Here is a 25,135-nt window from a genome sequence, read left to right as displayed (position 1 = left end):
GGTTAAAACATGAGCACACCAGCGCAAACAGTCTTACAAGCCCTGCCAACAGGCTCCCCACATGCTTAGTCTGCCCACACACGCACACACACCGCCCTACCGCGCCTCACATGAACAAGCACACAAAGATGTGCATCTACCAGCAAGAAACCATCCCTTTGGTGTTGACAACAGTGTACACCTTCCATTTCTTGACTTCCATGCTTATCTTGTGGCACTCCCCTTTCCATGATATGTGTCTGACATCTGTCACGTAACACTGACCTCCAATGGACTGCATTTCTTTCTGGCCCCCTGTGATGTCACCTATCTGTTCCTCCCCTATGTAACTCTTATACACTACTCAGAATGTCCTCATTTGGTTAAGTGTGACAGTGGGATTCAGTATCCTAACACTCATTTACATCAGATTGCCCACCAATGCTAGTTACATGTCTTAGACTCAGCTTCCCCAGCAAACCATCACTAAACGGTGGCGTTGTTTTTGGTCTGTTGGTCCCGCAGCAACTTACGATTGCATAAAACCAATACTTGTGGGTTTATAACCTTCATTTTTATGTTTTATACAGTGCAGCCCGCTATGCTGGCCGCGCCGCGCTTAAACATGGTGTACGACCGAAAAAAATTATTTCATATTTGCATCGCGGTTTCGCCAATGGCCAACATATTTGGCCATTGGCATGCTGCCCGGGACACATGCACCCCTTTATTTGAGCCGATATTCATTAGTTATTTGCAGAAACGCACTCAGTTGTCGTCAACTGAGCATTTCGCCAACACCACTTTACATGGGCTGTTTGAGTTGGTGATCGCCATACCCTCATTTGAAATGCCTTTTGTCCCAAGTGAGGTGATTACATCCATGCCTGACCCATGTAAGACGCTTTAGTTGGTCTCTCACATCGAATTTCACACTCAGATTGCGAGGGCTGCATGGAGTCTTACACTACTCTTAGACGTGCAAGCTATCGTGAATCCTGCCCATTATCTTTGCAAAGCTCTAAGTTTCAACATGCATGCAATTGATATTTGTTCATTTAATCTGGGCATGTGAGCTGCATCAACGTGCACTTGCCACCATAATTCCAGCTTTTCTAAAACCAAGATTCATGTCCAACCCTTCTCATTCATTATTAAACTTTCCAAAACAATACATTTAAAATATGCCCTTGCTTATCCATACAATGCTTAGCTAGGAAATTTGTTATCTGTTTGATCTTAATTTCTCTATTATGCTCATATATTGTATTTTTAAGTTTCCTTTCCATTATACCAATATAAAACATGAGCAATTAGAGTATAAAGCGCAATACAGCATTCTTTCAGAATTACAGGAAAATTTTCCTTGCAGTACCACCCTCAAATTCTTAATTTTTACTTCATAAGCCTCAAGAATATAAATACAGTAACAACAACAACCACATTTCTTCATGGTCCCTGTTGAACACGTGTCCCTAGGACACATTTCAAACATATTTTTGCAAATTCCTCCCTTTCCTAGATACAGTGTATGGTCTATCCCCTACATAATCCCTAATGTCCTTGCCATTATTTAAAATCTCCCAATTTTTAAATTAAATGTTCCTAATCTGATAACTATTTTAACAAAAGGTAGTAATAAAGGCAATATTACATTTAATGTTACAATTAGTGTTAACCATAGCAATATCATTGGCAACAGTTTCTATCTCACCAGCAGTAACACTAATATTTGTTTTCACTATAGAACACATAGTAGTTTCACCCAAAATGGGTGTGAAATAACCCTTCTCACATTTATTAACCACTTCCAGCATAACTTCATTTATTAAACCAATTGGGGTAACTTCTCTTAATAAACATATTGTTTTAGTAACTCACATTCATCTGTAAATGACTCAAATGTATTTACTATCAGAGCTACCCAAACAAATTGTACCTTAATAACAGCCCATGTTTTGTTTGAAAATGGGAGCACTTAAAACATGCAATAAATTATTAGAATGAGCCTCTTTTCTAAACATTTCAGAGGCATACCTCTTATTCTCACTACATTTTCTTAACCACACCTAAATAGGAAATCTCCTCTTCATTTATTGTATGTGTGAAAAACAAGAATGAAGTTGTATCTTTTATATAGTGCAAAAAAAACATCAATTTCCTCTTTTTGGCCCTTTCCACAAAATAAATTTATCATCTAAAAACTGGGTATAGAGGTAGCAATATTCAAAAAATGATCAATCAAATAAATATTTTCTTCCCACTGTAGCATAACAATATTGGTGTACAACCACCCCCCCATATGCTGACCCCCACTGCTACTCCTTCTTTTTGTAAAAAAATTATTTCTCAGAAAGAATGAAATTATTCCTCAGTACCATCTCAATAAGTTGTTCAAACACATCAGTTTGTCCCTGTGATACCCCCTTTCTGTGTAAATATTCACAAAACCATTCAATACCTAAATCATGCAGTATCACTGTGTATAAATCTTTGATATCAGTAGTAATAAATATGAATGACTCTTTATAACCTATGGGATTCTTTTCAAAAAAAGCAAGGTAAGAATGAAATTATTTAAATTTGTTGGCCATCCTACAGTATTTCATAGTACCAAAATACAAAAGTGACCACCCCTTTCAATCCATCTTGCTGTTTTAAAAATAGTAACTCTCCACTAAACCTTAACTTTTTAAACAGGTAAAACTCAAGTTACCCACTTCATCTAACATCCATCCTCTAGTGCACATTGCAGAGTGCATTCTTTCAATCTTACCTTTAAGCCATTCCCTGTGACTAGCACCCTTTTCTCTAATACCTGCTGGAAAGCACCAGGAAGCCTTAAACTCATACAAACATCTCGAACTCTCCTTGTTAACAAGGAGAAATTAATAGTAAGGCACCTAAACAGCCTATAATTGCAAGAAGTACCTTGCTAGGAACACAGCTCCTATACTTTTACAAAAGAAAAAAAAAAGCCCAAAACCAGGCATGTCCAAGGGTCAGCCTGGTGATTTCTCCTGTATCCACCTGGTGGGAATCTGGGCATACTGGGGCAATGCAGCAATTGCCTCATGTACTACAGACAACCCTTCTCCTCCTACCACCCAACACTACAACCCAGAGAGATGCACTTACATAGCCAAATGGAAGCAAAGCTCTCTCCACCCAAGATTGATTAACTAAACAGTCAAGAGGAGTATAGGTTAACACCTGCACACTACACCTCAAGCAACACATAGCCCTTCTAAACCCGCACCACCAACACCCGCACATATAGCAACACTAAATCCACATATGCAGAGGCCTTGCTTAACTGTAACCTGCCCAAGCAGAAAGACCTCTGAAGCTGAAATGCAGAACAAACACCAATCACAACTCAATGTGTCACATAGTTCACAACATCTGATGTGCCACCCAGCAACAGCCCCTTTAGCAGCAAGACAGTACAATGTACCTAACACTTTAAGTCATAGGTGACTCTATAGTCCGGCACATTGATGTTACCTTCCTCACCAGGTTGAATAAGGAGAAAATTACGATCAGCGCTGCCTGTCTGGTGCCAGGATCCGCCATAACATGGGTTCAAGATGCACTCGTCACTGGCAGAAGTACAAATATGACTCTGTCATTGTCCATGTTGGGAGGTGAATGACTCTGAGACGTAACTCCCTGGACTAAGCGCTTGAAAAGAGACATGGAAGAGCTCTTTCGGATAATACGTGGCCCAGGCAGGTATGACCCTAGCCCTGAGTAGTAGCATCCTGCCTTCACCCAGAATTATACCACAATATAAGGATAAAAATGATCAACTTCAACAACCACATGAAGCTATGGTGTGTCATTCAAAGGGGATCCAGTATCTGCGTCTGCCTGGGATGACATTATTGACAGACCACCTATGCTTTGCCGAGAGATGGTCTGCACCTGTCACCCCTGGGATTCAGGTTACTGCTGCTGCTCTTGCCTGCACCCCTATAGTGCCTTTTTAGGCAAACTTCAAAGGACAAAACCACCGCACTGTAACAGGCTACAAGCATGCAAAGAATCTGAAGGTAATGCTACTCCAATGCTAGAAGTGTCTAAAACTTTCAAAATGCCTGCACTCTCGAGGCACTCCTGCAAAATGGAGAACATCACAGATATCTGTGCAGTAACTGAGACCTAGGTTCAAGGCTCCAGAGAGCACCCTGCAATACCAGGCTACAACTCCTTACCACACTTTTCAGCCACCAAACCAGGACAAAAAACACTAAGGTGGAGGAGTGTCAATATTCACCAAGGAGTATTCACACCACCAGGCTAGTTGGCCAACAACAATGTGTCTATGAGAATTCTCCAAGTGTACCATCTAACACTAGGTAAGTATTCTATAATCCAAATTGTAACAGCTTACAGATCCCCTGCACCACTACCCCAAGATTCTCACTACACCTTTCTAAACATACTATGGAAAATATTAAGATAGAACCAAACACCCTAATACTGTGGGTGATTTTAACTACCCTGCCATTAACTACAGGAAAACTACTCATGTCCCAACACCTTTATGCTTCCCAACGGTTCTTGGAATTACATAAATTCCAGCCTGGATCAACTAATCCATAGTCCCACCCAGCTCCAATACCTAGACCTGGTCATTACCACAACATGGGAAATCACGTACTCCATACCTATAGTCACTTACTCGTTAGTCAGGGTCACGACCATAAACTAATCACCCTAACGGCATCCACATCCCACCCCACCCCCAGTAAAAGAAACCACCATAAAAACTTCAAAGCCACAACTTCATGCTACTCAAGTCAGAAGTGACAAACTTCTTGACACCCATGCAGAGGCGGAACTGAAAGTTCAACTGCTGAATCCTACTACTAAGGCACTGTACGAGCAATATCCACTCATGCATGAATCGTGCTATCCCAAACAGAACCAAAATGCTCTCATCCAAAAGGAAGCTAATCTGGTGGTCCCTCGCCATAAACAAACTTTACAACAAAAAGGAAGAAACTTGCAGAAAGAGGAAAAATCCCAGACGAAAAAACTTCATACCTAGCCTCAGTAAGAAACTGAGATGCCTCATAAAATCCCTCCAAAGCCTGAATTCACGTAAAATAAAATTGCCAAAGATTCCAAAGCTAACAACCACAAAGCATACCCCTATAATTATGTCAAGAATGCTAAATGCAATGCTCAGATTCGTTCTGAGCTAAGACAGAATGGCTTAAATATATATACTGATCCCAGTGCTGATATGCTGCCAATATCTCTGGCATTCCACCAGTATAACCAACTTCACCCCCATCTCAATTCCCTAAATATGGGTCTATCTCAATAACCGGAAGATTGCCAAATGTACCCAGTAATAACAGCCACACAGGGCTGTCAAAACGCATGCACTCTCTAAAGCCAAGAATACAGCATCCAGCGGACCAGATGACATCCCGGCTGTGTGTACTACATGAACTACAATATGAACTTTGGCACCTCACCTAAGTGTCATGTTTAACTCCTTAGCCTCACCTCAGGTGTCCATTGCCCACTGAGTGCGCGGCACAGCTGCTACAGTGTCCAATCCTTAACCAAGGGGATCACACCTTGGATCCCGGAAACTACCGTCTCATCAGTCCCCTGGACAACAAGCCTTATCTGCAGAGTCCGTGGAGTTTTATTATCATGGAACTTATAAAGAAAAGACATTAGTGCAACCTTTCAAACACTGGACCCCACCCAGTTTGGGGTTTATGTAAGGAGCCATCTTGTCTCCTAGAACCTGATTGGATTCCTTGAATCAAGTCTCCAGAGCCAGTGGACAAGGGTAGGTGGTCCACACAGCCTATCTAGACCTTGCCAGCTGCCTTTCGGACAATTCATCCCCCACTCTGGAATCATAGATAAAACTTACTAAGTTGGGCATTAATCCCTATGTCACCCGTAATGGGTTGCCTAAATGAAAGCTTACTGATGATGGGAACCCACACACTGTAAAAGCAGCCGACTCCAAATCCAGCTCCAGACAAGTGACAAGTGGAAGCACCTCAGGAGTTCAGTCCTGGGGGCACTGCTCTTGTTTGGCATCTACTTCTCTTGAAGTACAGGTCAACACTAAGGGATTCTCGAGTTAACAAAGTTTTTGCAGATGAGAGAGCTGCAAACTGGGAGCCATTATTGAACTCCCCAAATGATGTGGGATGCTCTACAAAGGGCCTTACAGAAACAGAGATGCAACCGGTGCTTTTAAAGAGCCATGGGCTCAAGCTCAATGCCAAGAAAATGGGGTATTGTTATCCCTGGAAAAACATGTATTCATGAATTACACCATATAGGTGGCAGTACACTAAACACAGAAGAGTGTGATAAGAGACTTAGGGACACAGGTGGACAGTGGTCTCACCTATGCGATAACCACATCATCGCCACAACAGTCAGGAAATCCTTCTATGTGGCACACCTCATCCACGAAGGGCTTTTCATCTGCAGCAAGGAGGTTCATTGTCCCATCGTACTCTATCCCCTCATTAGACCCAAAGTTATTATAGAATACAACGTAACGCTTCATTTGGTATGTACCTCTCAAGACATATGCAACAAAATCTGGAAAGCCTCTATTCAGAAATACACTCACTAAAAGAACCACACAGGCCTAAAGCAGATGCCCATTAAATCGTGGGACCTTTAAAAACTCCAGCCTTATTCTGTCATCATATGACACGGCTCTGCTCAGCCCGAGCCCTGCTAACTGTATGAGCCATGTCGTGCAGGAAGCCCAGACCTGTTGGACATGACTTAAAGAAATTCCAATCCCTCAAGAGACACCTGCACACCCAGGGATCTAAACCTTGCTCATCCTGATAAACAAAACATGCTGGAGGGATAGGTCTCCCAACCCAATCTGCAGACTCCCACTAGACTCTGGAATAGATTGCCCATACATGTCACAGCAGAAGTGCACTCTTTTGGACACTACTTCAAGAGGTTCCGCTTGACGATTGGATGGGAGAAAGGAAATTCACCCCTCAGGGATCAACGCAGTCACCCTGCTAGATAGGGGTCCAGGAAAGTAAATAATGTGGGAAGAAATAGCCAGGGAATTGTTATGGCTAGGCTTGTATAGGCCCTAGGGCTGATAGCCTAGTACCAACCTATGAACCTATGAACCTAAGAAGGCTTGTAATCATGAGAAATTATGACTATATGATTATTTGAACAAGATGAAGGAAATCCTCTATAGTCATACCTATGAAAAGGTATCATTAAATCAAGTAAACAGGGCTTAAATGCAGCTAAAGGGGTGTTTGCAAGATTTATTTATTGAAGATAGTATTTCCATAGATGAATACAATTTCCTTAATGTACCTTACCCTATCACCCCAGTAGTATTTGGTTTGTCTACGTTACATAAAAACTTGGAGTAGCCCCCCATGTGCCCCACTGTAGATGAAAGAGATTCCATCACTCACCCTTTAGTGAAGTTCTTGGATGTTAAATTAAAGGGTTATGTCATGGAGCAACCCTGTGTTTGCAAGGACTTGTGGGGGTTTGTACGCCAACATTGTTATGCTACAGTAGGAAAAAAATTGTTTTTGATTCATCATTTTTTGAATATTGCCACCTCTATACCCATTTTTAAATGATATATTCATTTTGCGGAAAAGGCCAAAATAGGAAATTGATGTTTTGTTTTATTTTTTTACTCTAGATAAACGGTACAACCTCATTGTTGTCTTTTACACATGCAACAAATGATGAGGAGATTTCCTATTTAGATATGTGGTTAAGAAAAGATAAAGAGAATAAGAGGTTTGTCTCTGGAAATGTTAGAAAAGAGACTTATTCTAATAGTCTGTTGCATATTTTAAGTGCTCACCCTTTCAAACAAAAATGGGCTGTTATTAAGGTAAATTTTTTTCAGGCAGCTCTGATGGTAAGTACATTTGAATCATTTATAAATTAATATGAGTTACTAAAAATATGTTTATTAAGAGAAGTTACCCCATTGGTTTAATAAATTAAGTTATGCTGGAAGTGGTTAATACATGTGAAGGGGATTATTTCACACCCATTTTGGGTGAAACTACCATGCCTTCTGTAGCGAGAACTAATATTAGTGTTACTGCTGGTAAGACAGAAACTGCTCCCAATGATATTGTTACAGTTAAAACTAATGGTAACGTGAGATTTAAAAGTGCCTTTAGTGTTACATTTTCTAAAAATAGTTATCAAATTAGGAAAATATTATTTAAAAACTGGGAGATTTTAAATAATGACAAGGACATTCGGGAGTATGTAGGGGATACACCCTGCATTGTATATAGGAAGGAAAGGAATTTGAAAACTATGTTTGAGCTGTGTCCTAGGGCATGTTCAACTGGGTCCATGAAGAAATCCAGTTATTGTTGTTATTGTGTTTATATTCTTGAGGCTCATGAAGTAAGAATTAAGGATTTGAGGGTAAAACTGCAAGGAATATTTTCCTGTCATGCTGAGAGAGTGGTGTATTGTGCTTTATGCTCTAATCACTCATGTTTTTATATTGGTAAAATGGAAAGGAAACGTAAAAATAGAATATATGAGCATTTTTCAGACATTAAAATGAAAAAGATAACTAATGCCCTACCTAGTCATAGTATGGATAAACAAGGGCATAGTTTTAAATGTATTGTTTTGGAAAGTTTAGCTGATGGATAATTGAGGATGCAGGCAAGGCGGACTTTGGTTTTAAAAACATTGGAATATTGATGGGAAATTACCTTGATGCAGCCCACTGGCAAGGATTAAATGAACAAATATCAGTTGGCTATATTTTGAAACTTAGAGCTTTGCAAAGATAATATGTATTTTTATTAATATTTATGTTACATATATTTAAAGTGATCAAATTCTTTAATGGTTTTACATTTTTTAATACTTGATTTATATAAAGTATTTTAATGGCAAGAATTTTATGAGTGGTTAATGCTGTTGGTGTGTTAGTTAATTGGAGATTACATTATCGAGCTTTACTATAAAAAAAGTGTGTGGAAATGTATTTTTTTCTAATGAAGTTTCAAAATCTTGAGACAAAAGCAATTATCTCTATATTCCTTTTGCCAACCTTGTGAATTTCAATACGTGTGCTGACAATAACATGTCTGGATTATATTGATAAGGATTTTTTGGCAGATTTATTGAACAGTTTACATTACACATAGCCCTTGTGCAGAATACTCCCCGTGTTTATTGGATGACATCAGCACTGGATGTTGGAGAGAAGATATTGGCAGTCTGCATGACATGGATGTGTAGGCATGTGCAAGTGTCCAAATACTGTCAGTATATGGAATTGGAGTAGTAACTGTAAGACATAGATGTATGCTCTTCTGGCTAGATTGACACATGCACACACACACACACCTCCCAGTTGATTGCAGTGAGAACAGAACCCTTACCTATCTAAGTACTCTGACTAGAGAACACAGTATTTTTATCAGACACCACAGCACAAGTCTGACTTTTACAAGACTGCAGGACAACTTATGGTGGATGACATCAGCACTGGATGCTGGAGAGAAGATGTTGGGAGGCCTGCTTGAAATGGATGTGTTGGTATGTGCAACTGTCAAGTTCTGCATGATACCAGATTGATGAGTGTGTAATGAGTAGTATGTGGTGGTTGCATTCCAATGTGCCAGTATAGTTTACTAGACAACTTTACAAACTATATGCAAACAGGTGTCCACATTGCTACAACTATTTGAAAATCTGAATGTGTATCTTCATTCTAAAGATGTGCATGGTATATAACACAATTGTTATTAACTTCTGTAGTGTAGTTTGTATATTTGTCAGCAAATACTGAGAGACCAGGGTTGCAGTGCATGGGGGGAGGTAACACATGGCTGCATTGTAAATATGTGACATATTCTTAGATACAGCCTTCATTTTTTTTATGGTTCCACATGTAGTTTCATGGCATGAAGACATAATGGACAGTAAACAAAACTAACATATGCATAACATAAAGGGTTTGCATATTGGCTGGCAAAGTATTTCCACATTCAGGATATACATTTCTACTGCTTTCCCTGTTTGTGTGTTGTTAAGCAGTGTGCAAACACAATGCACATTGTTAAAATTTTGAGAGGGATATAGAAAAGAACCATAGCTATCCATTTCTTTAACAGTGCAAACTGAAAATATGTACAGAATATTGGCTGAATTTGGACTGTCACCTCTTCAACAAGGGGTGACAACAACACAATCATGTTATATAGCCAATTGGACTAAATCAAGTGTGTCAAGAAGACATGTGTATGAAATGAAGAGCTATTATTGCACAATATGTTTTTTGTGGGGCAGGAGCCCATTTTTTAAATTTAGTAAGAGAGGAATGCTGGGTAAGAGACGTTGGTATTTTTAGGTCAGGTAAGTTGGGTAGGTGCGGAAGCAAATGCAAACAAGCAAGACAAACAAGGCAAGGCACAAGGACAATGAGGGACAGAAAAGGTTTGGGGACACCATGATCGAAGTGAGGGAGGGGACAACGCAAGCTTATGCCCATCAAACATGGTTTGTGCTACAGACTTATGCATGCATACTTGCTTTTACAGTTAGGATATGCATGCTCACTGTGCAAATATTACATAAAATACAAAAAAAATCTATAATTATTTTTTTAATCTGCAATAATACTTCTCATGTGCTGCATACATAACACTTGCTTCCCTCAGTCTCTCCAGACATTCAGCATGAGCCTGCTGATTCAACTCAATTTCAGTATCAGCTGTGAAAAGAAAAGAACAGAAGAGCATTATGCATACCAGTCTTGCCTGTATTTAGCTTTCCGTGTAATAAAAATTCTCTTTATTAGCATACTCACACAACTGTGTGATGTCACCACTATGAAACTCAGACAACCACTGGTAAAGCATATCCCTCTTGTGCCTTTGTAGGTTGCTGAAGTGGTGCGTACACTGTTCTCCCATGCATGGGATGCCAGTCACACTGGATGCAGCCTTAGTCAAACTACTCCAACCTCAGACTTCTACTGGGAGTCAGAATAGTCCCCCTGCAGAAGTCTTTGTCTGTGGAACTTTGACATGAGTCCAGTAAATATCCTGGCCTCCTGAACATCCCACCTCTGCACCTTAAACTGGGCACCTTTATATCTAATGTCAGACATGTCTAATACCAAAAGTAGAGCAATGGCAAATGATTTCCCACCAATTCCTCTTTTCACATTTACTGGTAGTATGCAAACCCAAGATATTATGCCAACTGTGTTTGCTCAGTGCCAAGCAGGGAGCAAAACAATTTTTGAAATTGGAAGGCTAATCTGACACTTGACAGTAATTTGAGGGGTGTCTGCTGCTGTAACTGTTGGGTGAGTTAACTTTGTGGACATGCACTGGGGGCATACATTCCATGACCTGACACGATTTGTTTTAGTTTTATACACTGATAAATTTGATTTTTAAAGTGTGGGATTCAAACCTATGCATACAGGGCATAACATTTTATTTTACAGCAGTGAGTTTCCATCTTTGCCACAAAAGAAATGGTGCTCAGACATAATCATGAATCATTCATAAATGCAGTTGTTAGATTGAGTTGATAACCATGTATGTGTGTGACCTGACAAAGTTTTTTTATATAGATTAATTTATGTGTATTATTCATGTGTGAAGGTCAGTTCAGACAGCAGAATTATACTTATAGAAATATACTAGACAGTATACCCCCGGTCATACATCTGGAAACATAATAAGGGTGTCTTATATCTCATACATATAATTCATATCAGCTCCACTATCTAATATGTTATAAGTGGGACTGAATATAATATGAAATGGAACAACAGTAAAAATGTCCAGAATGTCCTGTAGTAGAACCCAGGACCATATGCATGGTAGCCCTATACTTACACCTGTTGCCACAGGAATGCTGAAATAACATTTGTATATTTTTTGTTCATTGCCATAAACTGGACTTTTGTGACAGTAAAAATATGTTGCACTTCCTGTTTTAGAACCCAGAACCATCTGCATGGCAGCCTTACACTTACACCTGCTGCCATAGGAATAGGGAAATGGTACTTGCATAATCCCCTATTCATTCATAACTTGTGTATGTTAACTGCTGAGCAATGCCACTTAGTGTGTTTGCTCAGTGCCCAGCAGAATTAATAGACTGTATCCATTTTAAATTATTGATGGTCTGCATCCTCTCTGCAGGTATTTGATGGCTGCAGGTGTTGAGGGACCTTGGTATCTGCTGCTCCATGTCGCTCAATGGCATTGCAAAATGGAAAGCAAAAATTGCAACAATGTATCCTTTTTGATCTTTACACTGTGTGCAAGTGCTCTATCTCCTTCTTGTATGGACCACTGGTAAGCATCACACACACACAAGTGAAGCACAGCTAAGACTGAAATTCATTGTGTTTCTCCATTTCACTTATTTGCACTTAGTCACTCACCACAAAAACACTGGCATTAAAAAAAATAAAATAAAGGAAAAAATAGTTGAAGTGAAGAAAAACAATCTATGAAATAAACACTGTAAAATTTTTGTTGGTATACACAAAATATTTTTACAAAGGTCTGGGTTTGAACTCTCACACTAATGAACTTTCAGAACACAGTAAGGGTGTCTTATCCCTCTTTGTCACATAAATAGTTTTGCAGCAGGGAACTGAAATCATTCTGCATACAACCAACTGCAACATCATCCACAGTACTAACAAAACATGTGACAATTATTTGTACATATATTAATTTCAGATGTAGTGCACCGAGTGATCAAACAACCATTTATGATTATTGATTGCAAAAATGCAGCTCTGTCTTATCTCTCTGTGTTTGTTGTTCATCTGAACAGTAATCTGTGAGATGCAATCTGTAAGGCATTATATCCCATTGTTCTTAAAATGTGTGAGGAAATTACATGGCAATAATATACAGCTGACAGCAAATAAAGGGGAGGTTGGATGTTACTGAATAGAAACTGTGAATTGTGTGCCACTTACCTACATTTAAAACCTTGATACAATTGCTTCTACAATTTGTAAGTCTAACCTATCTGACACACCCACTGCTAGAAGGGGAGTCTAAATCACTGTTATGTTTTCCTTCTCCCTACCAGTAGTCATTTACAAAGAACTTCTTTTATTGAAATACAAAACGAAGGTTGAGCGCTTTCATCTACCCAATGTAGATTTCATCAGAACACTGAATATATCAAACCTTGTCTCTTAAATACTTTAAAATTCCCGCCTAAAACACCACCTGACCAATTAAACTACCATTATGTTTTAAAGACATAAGAACATAGATTTGGTAAAACCCATCTAAACAGCCTTCTAAATATTATCAGTATTAATAATGGTTAAAAAATGCCTAAAACAGCATCAAAATTCAATCATATAATAAAAGTTCTCTATCGTGGAATATGAACCATACCCCAACTCTAATAATACATACTAGATGAATGTTTCATATAAAATATGACAAATGCATGGAGTGCATAAAAGGAACAATATCAAATGTAAGATATAATCCTACAGTAAATACTAATTACATAACAAATACAATATATAGTTATGACCTGCCTAAATATATTGTGCATTACCAAAGTATATAAATACCTATATTTAACAATGAAAAATTATTTTATATACATATTTGATTGAGTGTATATGTATGTATGTCTATATGTCTCTCTCTGACAAAACTACAACATTGTTAATTTCTTATAAGGGGCTTAGTAGGAATATTTTCATTGATACCTGGTGGAATTGCCGCATTTAGCTTTAACTGCCATTTGATCTCTTTTTCCCCAAAAATTGCCTTGATGTTACCCCCCCTGGGGTTGTTCCTAACTACTTCAAGAATGGCAAATTTGAAGATGTTACAACCAGCACTACCAGCTAAATGTCTGTATAGTGTATTATTCATATCCTTCTTTTTTATGCAATACAAATGATCGTAAATTCTATTATGTAATTTCCTGTCCGTTTTTCCAACATAAAAACTTGGACAGGACAGGACATGCACTTTCCTATATAGACAACATGTTGGGTCTGGCAATTTCCCTTACAAAGATAAATCCTACTTCTAATAATATTCTCTAAACTAATACACTCCACTTGAAAAAAGAGACAAGGTTTGATATATTCAGTGTTTTGATGAAATCTACAGTGGGTAGATGAAAGCGCTCAACCTTCGTTTTGTATTTCAATAAAAGAAGTTCTTTGTGACATATTCGTGGATCGTGGTTTGTTCTGGGAACAGTTTTTGGTGCTGTCTTTCTTCTAGTGTTGAGTTCCTTGAACCTTCGTTGTTGGTAGTAGTCATTTACAGTTGCAGTCCATTAGCAACAAACACTGAGGGAGTGCCTGCACTATGTTTACATCTGATACACAGAGCCCAGTAATTAGGAAACAGAAATTCTACTGAGTTCACACCTTATTTGCATCTTCACCATGCTCACAGTCCTGAATCTACATCATACAAAGGGAAGTGTGCAGCTAGGGAACCTGAAGGTGAGGAGATATATTTATGGGGATAACACTGAGGAGGATATTACTTAGGGATATATTTGCACAGAATACTAGTGACTTTGATAAGGTATGCTTACATTTTTCAACTATATACTGCATATGCTAATATTTCATTAAGAGAAATCTGTTAACACACACACACACACACACACACACATATATATATATATATATATATATATATATATATATATATATATATAAATAAATTGCTACTTTATCTGTATGCATTTCTTAGATGTGTACTGATGGCATGGGCATGTTTGTCAGGGCTTTTCACTTTCTCAGATGCACAGCCTTATTAACTGTCATCACAAATGCTAATGTTACAACTGCTTTTCTGTGTACACTCTTACATTCTTCTATTGTTATTTCTGTGAAATGTAAATTTCCTATATTGTCAATGACACAGGGGCGTTAGCCTTCTAGGATTGACCATACATACCTCTATGGGATTGCTGGTCACAGGTAGACATGATTGGCTGTAGTTTATAATGGAATGTTCTATGTTAAATCTGTACAGTTAATTCAGGAACAGTTATTTTGTTAAGCATGTTCACCATTTCACTGATGGTTTGTTAGCAAAATGTGTCAGTTCTTTTTTTTTTTGGGGGGGGGCAAAGTTGCATTTCTGTTTTGGCACAAATAAGACATTTTGATATTGCTACTTTCTTTGTTATGGATCCAACATTGCTTTGTGTGTGATTGTAATATGTTACAACCACACAATTCATTTTTTTCTATATTTCAGTATCTTGTCTTTTTTATGTTTCTCTAGTGGGTAACAGTGAAATGTTACCTTTTATGTGTTATTTGGAAACAAGACTTTTAATTATGAGAGACTTATATGTATTATCCTTCTGTTGTGTTTTAGGTCACCTAGGACTATGACACCCAGGTGTACCCATCCCCAACCCCCTCCCTTCACTGACCCTGAGAATCAGGTCATTGTGTAAGCTTTTAGGTAACATGATACCTTTCTGCTTGAGGGGGGATGTGGAGACATGGAGACTTGTGATGCAGAATGCAGATTTGGCAGCCGATAGTTGCTGATGTGAATGCAGTAGGCAGACACAGCAGGGCAAATAATATGGTGCACCATTGGGCCACTGACATGATTTCATCTGCACGGAGGAGAGCAGCTGCAGTGGCTTGTGATTGGATGGGTACCAGGGTGGCTTGCTACAGAACCAATACTAATCACAAATGAAGAGTTCCTGTCCACTCTCAGGGATCCAGACAGCTCCCTGGAAACTACAGAACACCATGCTATTGACATTGGTGCTACTGTTTCAGGGATAACAAGTACGTCCCAGGAGGAGCTTCCAGGTAGTCTTATGTATCTAAATTGTTAAATACTCTTGTATAGTAAAATATTGACAGCAATACATAAGTTCTGTTTAACAATAAATTCATTTGTGGGAAGAGCTGTAGATTGATACAGTTAACAACATATTCTGATTGATTACACATGGGCTTTGGTTGGACTTGTCATCCAAGTTCTTGTTTAAAGTATTGTTAATGGACATATAAAGGGAAAAAAGTGTAAATCCCCTGTGTTACTGTTAATTGTGATGATGTTGTCCTTACCTTTAGCTTAACTTCTTCCAGGACCATCATCCATGTGAATCATAGCATCATCTGCACATGGTGAGCCAAATATTTTTTTTTGTCACTAGTGATGAGCAGTTCAAAGAAATATATATGTTATCCATACATGTGATATGGGTGTCAGGACTTTTGTGTGTATTGATGTACTGTCTGTAGTAGTGGCACTACTGTTAGATTGTTAGCATACATTTGTCTATAGTAGTGTAGCTATTGATTTCATTTCTGTGTTTGTTGCTTATTATCACAGACAATCCTGACAGTGGAAGTGTAAGACTCTTTCCACCTGATGTAGAGTATCGGCAGACTCTGATGATGATAGTGGCCTAACACATGCACAGTCTGGGAGTGCAGATGTTGAATCTGACACTGAGGTTGACATTCAGCCATGCCCTGTAATTCCACTGGACATGGCCAGTAGGCCTATGCCAACCCATTCTAATGAGCCTTCAGATATTGCCCAAGTGGAGGATGGGGCAATCAATCAGAGAAGTGTGGTTAATTCGGCTTCAGTGCCTGTTGACTCTGGCCATAGCCAAAGTGTGGGTGAGGTGCCACACAGGAGGAGTGTTAGGGGTGCTCAGAGGATGCCTGCTGTCCATCCATCCTCCACCTGATCCAGGTGTGTCTTCTTGTGCCACTTGAAATATGTTTAGGGCCAACATGGAGGCACAGGCACATTCCTATAGGTCCACCAGAGAAATGCTTAGGGTTGTAGATGTGGCACAGGCTGACATATGTGCTTGCCTCCACCATGTTGCTGATTTGATGATTTAATTAATGACACATTGGAACAAGTGGTGTCTGTGATGGAACATCTGCTGGGAGGGGGACAGCTGTAATTCAGCCAAATCATCTGCTTTTAGCCAACATGGCCATGCCTGATCATGCTCCCATAATGGCACTACTTCCACTACTCCATCAGTAGTTGAGGTGTCCACCCCTAGAAGTGGCAGGCCATGGCATCATGGTCTTGGGCATCCTTGTGAGAGGAGCTCATCCATCAGACATCAGTCATGTTCAGGTAGCAGCAGTGCATCTAACTGTGGGACAGGACATGCCAGTGCAATTCATGGCAGAGCCATTTCTCATGATCAGCTATAAAAATGATGAACTGCCACCTCTACCATGCATGGTTCACATGTGTCTGACATACCAAAATGTAGAGCAAGCATAGAGCTTGAGTGTGTTCATTCAGACACTCACACACCAGTTTCATCTGGAGGACCAATACAGACACACACACAACAGTTACATGGTTCAGCTATGAAGCTTAAAGCTCATTTTGTTTCACTGTCATCTGTTACTTTATCTGAATGTCTGCCTGCATCTCTTTCTTACTCATACATGGTCACAGACCTTTTGTGTCAGCCTAGGCTTCCTGGAATGCCCCACATACACAGACAGATAACACCCTGTGCAAGTGATTATAACTGTGCCATAACCTTGTTTTCTGTATTTTGGATTCAGGGATACATAATATTTGGGTCTGATGCTCAGGGTGCGTAGCTGACTTAATGTTTAGTGAATCTGTGTTTGTGATGTTATTTTGCTGACTGTACCTTTGAAAAATTTTGTCTTAGAAAGTTTGACAGTTGATAATATCAAATGTTTTTGCGTCACTGGTTTTAATAATTTGTTGAGGGTTGTGAAGTCTGAAACTGAAATATGTCACATTACTTTCTAACTTCTCTCTTTAATGATTTTCCAGTGCAAAAGTATGATGCTAAACTGAGGACATTCAGTGACCATCAGTTAGAGAGGTGTGAATGTGTGAATCTTTGATTCATTAGGCCTACTACTTGATAGAGGACACATGTAGACATGTAAGTCTCTGCTGTCACATGTTAAAGTCATTCCTGTAGAAATCACCCACCTTTTACTTGCTTATGTTACTAAGTAACAACATGCAAGGCTATGCTATTGATTTGTGTTATTACACAATACACTCCAGGTCCAACACTTGTCTTGTAAATCCAACAGTTGCAACAGTTTTAGTTCAAGGCTGACTGCCTGATGCTGGCACAGACATTACATGTATAGGTGAAGGTTGTGAGAGTTGTCTGGCATCAATATTACTATATGTATGCACACAGGATGAAGGTTTTAGCCCCTTAGATGGTGAATGAATGTTCTATGCATTGCCTCTTAGGCAATGCAAGGGCATATTGAGCATACATCCACCTACACTCACAGCAGCTACTGGATCCCCCTCTGACTCATCACCTGGGTGTGGCTGTGGTGACCTTGCCATTGGTGGTAGAATGTTTACCCCTTCCTATTGTTAATCCTACTGAAGCTGCTTCCTCAGGATGATATTGTGTAACATGGCACAATTGGTGAATATTTCAGTACATGAACATGGACTGTACTGCAGGGCTCCCCCAGATGTGTCTAGGCACTGGAACTGTGACTTCAGCAGCCCAAACACATGCTCTGTGATATTTCTGGCTTGAATGTGTGCCTCATTATGGCATTTTTAGCAGGTGTGTGTGTGTGTGCATTTCTGGTGGGTGTCATTAGCCATGGTTCCAGTGCATAACCTGCCTCCCCCAATAAATGATCATGTAGGACATTCCCCCTAGTGAACATCTGATACAGATGGGAGGTGTGCCAGATATGTTAGATGTGGTAACTGCCTGAGTTGCCAGCAAACTAGTTCAAGATGATTCCCTTGGCATTACACATGACTAGGCAGTTAATGGAGTGGAAGTCCTTTCTATTTATATAGAGCCTTTCCTGTTCCCCTGGTGGTTACTTAATTTCTATATGTGTACAGTCTATGGCACCCAGTACTTCAGGGTAGTGTCCTACAGGGTAGAACTCCTGCATATTTGTGGCTCTCTCCTAAGGAGTACTGGGAAAATATATGTGGTCAATGGCATGTCCAAGTCTGGCATGTTGGAGCATAGCATTCAGGAATTAATGAAGGATCCTAGATGCTGATGCCTGTTACACCCTTAGCATATCCCCTGTTGGTCTCTGAGAGGTTTTGTAGCTAAAATTCTAAGTATTGCACATACCTTTGTCTCCACTGACATGAATTCCAGTTGGCTTGCACTGGGTCAGAATTGAGGATGACAGAATTTGCAGAGTTCCTGTAGTGCGTCCCTATCCGCCATGTAGTGCTCTACAATTTCCACATCATGTAGGTTGTGATAAGTTAAACAGGGTCTGAAAACTCTTCTTCTTAGCTGTGGTCTATTAGCAGCAGCAGTAGCAGCATAGACTTCAGCCTATTGCACATACATATGATTTAAAGCAACAACAGCCCCTAACATTCTTTCTGTGTAGACTCCATCTGGTGACTGTATTCCAGTAGGTTTTGGAATCTGCAGAGGAAACCCGCAATGAGTCTACATGGCTGCTTTATAGCTTGCTGAATAGCTCACCCATCTTGGATTGGTTGATTAGTATACAATATAGCTGCTTGTGCTGTAATTAGCATGCCACAGTGTTTACCTCATTTGCTTGGCTCTACACACCGTGTAGAGCCACTTACTGAACCCAAAACAGTGTGCTGTCTTGCGACTGTGTAGGGTTTATTGAATCTGGCTGAGTATCTGTACTGTTGCACAGTCACCACACAGAAAGATATATGAAAATAAATCATATGTGCTGAGAAGCAAACAAAAATGAGCGTGTGTGCATGTGTGTGCATGTGTGTGTTCATGTGTGTGCATGTGTGTGTGTGTGTGTTTGTATCTGTGTCAGTGTGCATCTGTGTGAGTTTGTGTTCATATCAGTAAAAATGAGGAAACAATACCTTTGCTGTGAGATGGAAAAACTCACACTACAGTTTCTGCTCTATTTCTGAAGTTGTGTATAGCTCAAGGTTATCCATCTGAGCAGTAAGGCATGGATAAAAAAATATCAGCTTAGAATGACATTGTGACACACCATGACAAATATTTCAGTTAGGTATGATCATATTTCAGTATCTTGTAGACTGACTGGTTAGTTACGCAAACTTCTAAATCAGTTTTCAAGTGATTGATATTTTCTCTTTGTGTATTTTTATGCAAATCATATATTTTTTTTCATTTTTGCAATAAGTTTGCTGAAATAAGCTCCTCCTTGAACATTATTCACTTTGCATGCTGTCCCATTTATCATAAAACTATAACAACATGCTGGACATGTGAGTGCAGTTTTGCACCACTTAAGTAGGTACACACATGCTTAACTGGAGATAGTAGAAATGGAAACCGTCAAACAACTGTAACACATTTATACTATAGCTCCATGGACCACGGGAAATATGCCAGACATAAATAAAATATATGGTCTGTTAAGAAATTATACACAGAAGGCTTCTAAGAAGTTGAACAATGATTCAGAGAGCCTGATAAATGGTTCTACTGTACCATTATATTAATGTGCAACTGCACCAGAGAATAGAGCAGGCTCAATAAATTATAAATTGAAATCTATTAAATAAAGATTTTTTTCATCTGATGCCTAGGTGCAATGATTCATGTAGTTATAAAAATATTTAATGGCACAGGGACATGGATTAGCAGTTTACATTCTTCAGGAAGCTGTCTCTCATTAACGTTGTTGCTAAAACCCTAGTAGTTTGCTACCTAAAATCTGCTTCAGCCCTGCATCACACAGCAGTTGCACATTATACATCCTGCATGATGCTATTCCCCTCTTAATTCACAGTGCTGTGAATGCTCTCGCTCTCCAGATAGCACTGATATATTGTATTATCATTGTCAACATTTGAATACTATTGATACTTTGCAGTACTGCTGCGGTGTAAGTAACTGCAAGAGTAAAGAAGAACTAACAAAAATGGCATTTTATTTATGGTATCTGATGTAATGAATATTTCTTGGATAAAATGTATGAATTTTTCTATACTGTTTCATTGTAGCTACCTGTACATTTTCTTAGCTGAAATTAAAAAATGGATTTATGGTGTTAGCAAGCCGAGTGAGCAATCAGACATCCTTACAAATGAAACTCTGAAAAATAAATACCATAATATATTGGAGCAGAAACAGCTGAATAAGCAAAAAGTTATTCATCTTGACCACATTAATATAGTCCCTGGCACCTTGGCATTTTCACTTCTTAAGGAAGCTTCATTGAAAAGGCAAAATTCTGCGGTGCCAGGGGCTATTTCAGTTTTGTCACAATAAAGACATATTTTAGCTGTTGCTACTCTTTTTCCTTATTAGCATGTTTTTCTCTGACTTCCCCATCCCTACCCACAATAAAGCCCTCAGCTCATTCTTCTGATAGATATAATCTCTCCACCATAAAATGGGTTTGCTCTAGACCCTAGACCTAGCAAGTCATGTCTACTCATTTTCCATGAGAGGCACATTGCTGGAGAAATTCTCATCAGTCACCAAAACTACACCTAAGAAACTCCTATCATACAAGAACAACAGTAACACGGCCTTGAGATCCTTCAGGGTTACAAAAATCCTCACTTTGTCACAATGAGTACATACAGAAAGCAGTCAAGGAGTCTCATTTCCACTACATATATATGTGATTTCATCGTTTCAGTCACTGTCCAAAGCTTGTAACTACAGAAAATGATGGCAACAATGGCTGCCCCATAAACTGAGAGCTCTGTCATATGACTCAGCTCTTACATCATCACCAGAGTCCAGTAGAAGAATGTCTCTGCTGCACCATCCACCACTGCTTATTTTCACAGTCACCTCTACCATTATTCATTAAGAAGACCTCAGGATACATACACTCCTCTGACTTCCCTCCTCTCAGTTGCAGACAGTAAACCATGACTTGTGATTTGGAACAATTCTTCCTTCCAGTTACTTTACTGTTTTTATTATGTTAGAAAACATGAAATGTACAGAAGACCTCATGTCTCAAAGCTGAGCTAAAATGTGATCTCAAGCATATTAGAATTTTATATATATATATATATATATATATATATATATATATATATATATATATATATATATCAAATAGTGTCAGCAGTGAAATTATTGAAGTCATGGAACCCAGCATCTGTGATGGAGGGATGGAACCACTGCCACCAATAGTAGGCAACAATGAAACCACTGAACCACTGCCAACACTGTGACACCCAGATGGCAGGATGTCACACACTGTGACATCAAGATGGCTAGAACCAATGGGAATTGAATCTCACCACTGCTAATGAAGGGCACAGTAACAGCAAAAAAGACCACCCAAGTTTATTTCAATAATTAAATCCCAAAATACAACATGGTTCCAAGAGCACAAAAGGAATATGCACTACTATTCTGGGTATGGGCATCTGATATCCACACCCAGACTGGACTGCAAACTGGGCACATGCAGAGGTGAATCTTTGTGCTCTGGCCCCTGTCTAACTGCTCTGTCTGTAAAGGGATGTCTTTGAATGCTTTTTAATCCACTGTAACTGTCTTTCACTCAAAGTATTATTCTTAGCAAACACATTTCTCAGGAAGGCTGACAGTATTCTTCAAATCTTCATAGCCTTCTTCCTGGCATGGTAGTACTGTCACTACTTTGGAAGGTCATGGACCTCCAGTTACCTTTTGGCCTTAAATTAAGCCAGATGTAAACACACCAATTAATATTGCTTCCACTGGCAGGAGTAGGCCTAAGCAGGCTAATGGAAAACATGTAGCACACAGTCTATTAACCAGCAATAGGAACAGCAATCGCCCTCTTCTCATATAAGTGCAAATGCAACAATATAATTTTAATAATAGCAAAGTAATTGCCCCCACAGATAAACGAGCCACTGCACACAAATGATAGTGATACCCAAAAGCAAACAAAACATACAGTGGAACAAAGCACGATATCTCTCTGCATACACAAAAAACTCAAAGATTCGTCATATACAAAAAAAGAGCAGCGTTTATTTCAGTTAGCGCTTTCACCACCGGACAGGTGGCTTCTTCAGACCATAAAACAAAACAGAATGAAAATCAAAAACATTCTATATATACTTACAACCTCATCATGTGCACAAAAATGCCTATTCAGTTTAAAATCCAACTCCCTTTTCGAAACATCTCATTACACAATCACGTATTACGTGCACGATGCAGACCATTTAAAGTGATAGCATAAACGCATAGAAACATATATAGCACTCTGAATTCCTACATTTACTAATCAAAACCTTTCAAATTTTACTCTGAATTCACTAATAAAATAATCCACTTAAAACTTGTAAAACAATATGTGCATTGTATCACATGCACTTTAACTGAAAATTGTATCTGCACCAGTAGTGCTGAATGCACATAACCCTTAATATCTTACTCTCATGCACAAACCCATTCAGCACCACCCCATCCATCATGAAGTAAATTGCTTGAGATTTATAATTGATAAAAAATACATTATGTAGCCCTCAGTAAACATTAGTAACAGTGTTCACTTCCAATTCACCCTATGTGGCACAAATAAATATATACATGCCGCATAAACCCTTCAGGGTATCAGATTACTAAAGTTAGATACAATATCAATAATTATGTTCATCAAAGTGCATAAATCATTTGCCATTCATATGCTGTGATGACTAAAAATATATATACAAACAACAGAATAGAATTCAATGTCATAATTATGTATAAACGCTAAATGATATATACTAGATTATATTCAATCTCCTATGTCAAGTACAGTATGACGAAGCACATCTTCACATACTTACATTCTTCAATAATAAAGGCAGCTCCTTCAAACTACCACAATAGATTGGCACATATTATGCATCTATTGGACAAGTGCGCTCACTTCAACTTCAATCCATGTGCAACTGCCTATAATAGCAGACCATATCGGACTAATAATTAAAATCTTCTCTAACGCTCCTATGGTTAAATCGGTGGCATTGTCACAATCATTCATCAATGCCTCGCTAGAGTATATATCACTAAGCAGCTCATACTAGAATAACTTATATGAAGCAGATCATTAACAGACTCTGTATTGCTCCCATCAGGGACACTGTACATCGAAATTTTCACAAGTGTAATTGACACTCAAAATTATAAAGCGACCATCGAAGTTACTAAAATAACTGTAATAAGCACACCAACAGCACTAGATGGTGCCAAAGAATTGCGAATAACTACAAACAGGATACCTTATAAAAATCTAATTACATCATGAAAATTAAATACAGTGAGTATCTGCACTCCTATACACTTATATAACCTAAATTAAATATACAATAATATATGAAAATCTATGTGCATATATATGCAGAAATTCATCTCAACAAAAATGAGTACATTAAAATAAAACTATCTAAGAATTCAACATGCACTATCAGTCAGCTATCAAATGTGCCACATTTGAAGTCAGCTATAAAAACATGATATAAAAGTGTATATATGTATGATCAAAATAAATACATATATAAGCATATATAAGATGGTCCAACCATATAGATGATCACAATTAAAAACTTACAATCCAATAATACTATATTCAAAACTATATACACACATGCATTCATAACTATGCCATTCACCATTTTTATAGGCTATAAATTAAATCACTAGGACTGGTTTGATGGAAACCTCCCCATTTAAACCAAATCCTTTATCTGCTCTCAATTTGTGAATCCACCTGAGTTCACTTCTTTCAGTTCTATTCTTAACATTCTCCATTCTAATGCCCATATCAACTATTTCTAACACTAAAAATAGAACTGTATGAACTCGACTAGTTCTTTGAGAATACCGAGACAGACTGCTCAAACTATCCTTTTGTCTAATACTATTCATATGTTCCCTTATCCTTTCACGAAGGGTGCAGTTAGTCATTCCCACATAAAAGTGGGAACAGCAGTCGCATTGAGCTATATAGATAACGTTCCTAGTATTGCAATCCCCTGTTGCTTGTAACTTAAAGTGCTTTCCTTTCTCAGTGTGGCAAAAATAATCACCTGTTCTAATATGTACGCGTTGGCTACACTGACCACATGGTATAGTACCATATCTCATCCCTGGCTCGCTGTTCACTTTTGGATAACAGAGC

This window comes from Protopterus annectens, chromosome 2.part0, assembly GCF_019279795.1.
Source record: "Protopterus annectens isolate FY-2018-M chromosome 2.part0, PAN1.0, whole genome shotgun sequence".
Taxonomy (NCBI): Eukaryota; Metazoa; Chordata; order Ceratodontiformes; family Protopteridae; genus Protopterus; species Protopterus annectens.
Note: the sequence above shows the minus strand (reverse complement) of the source record.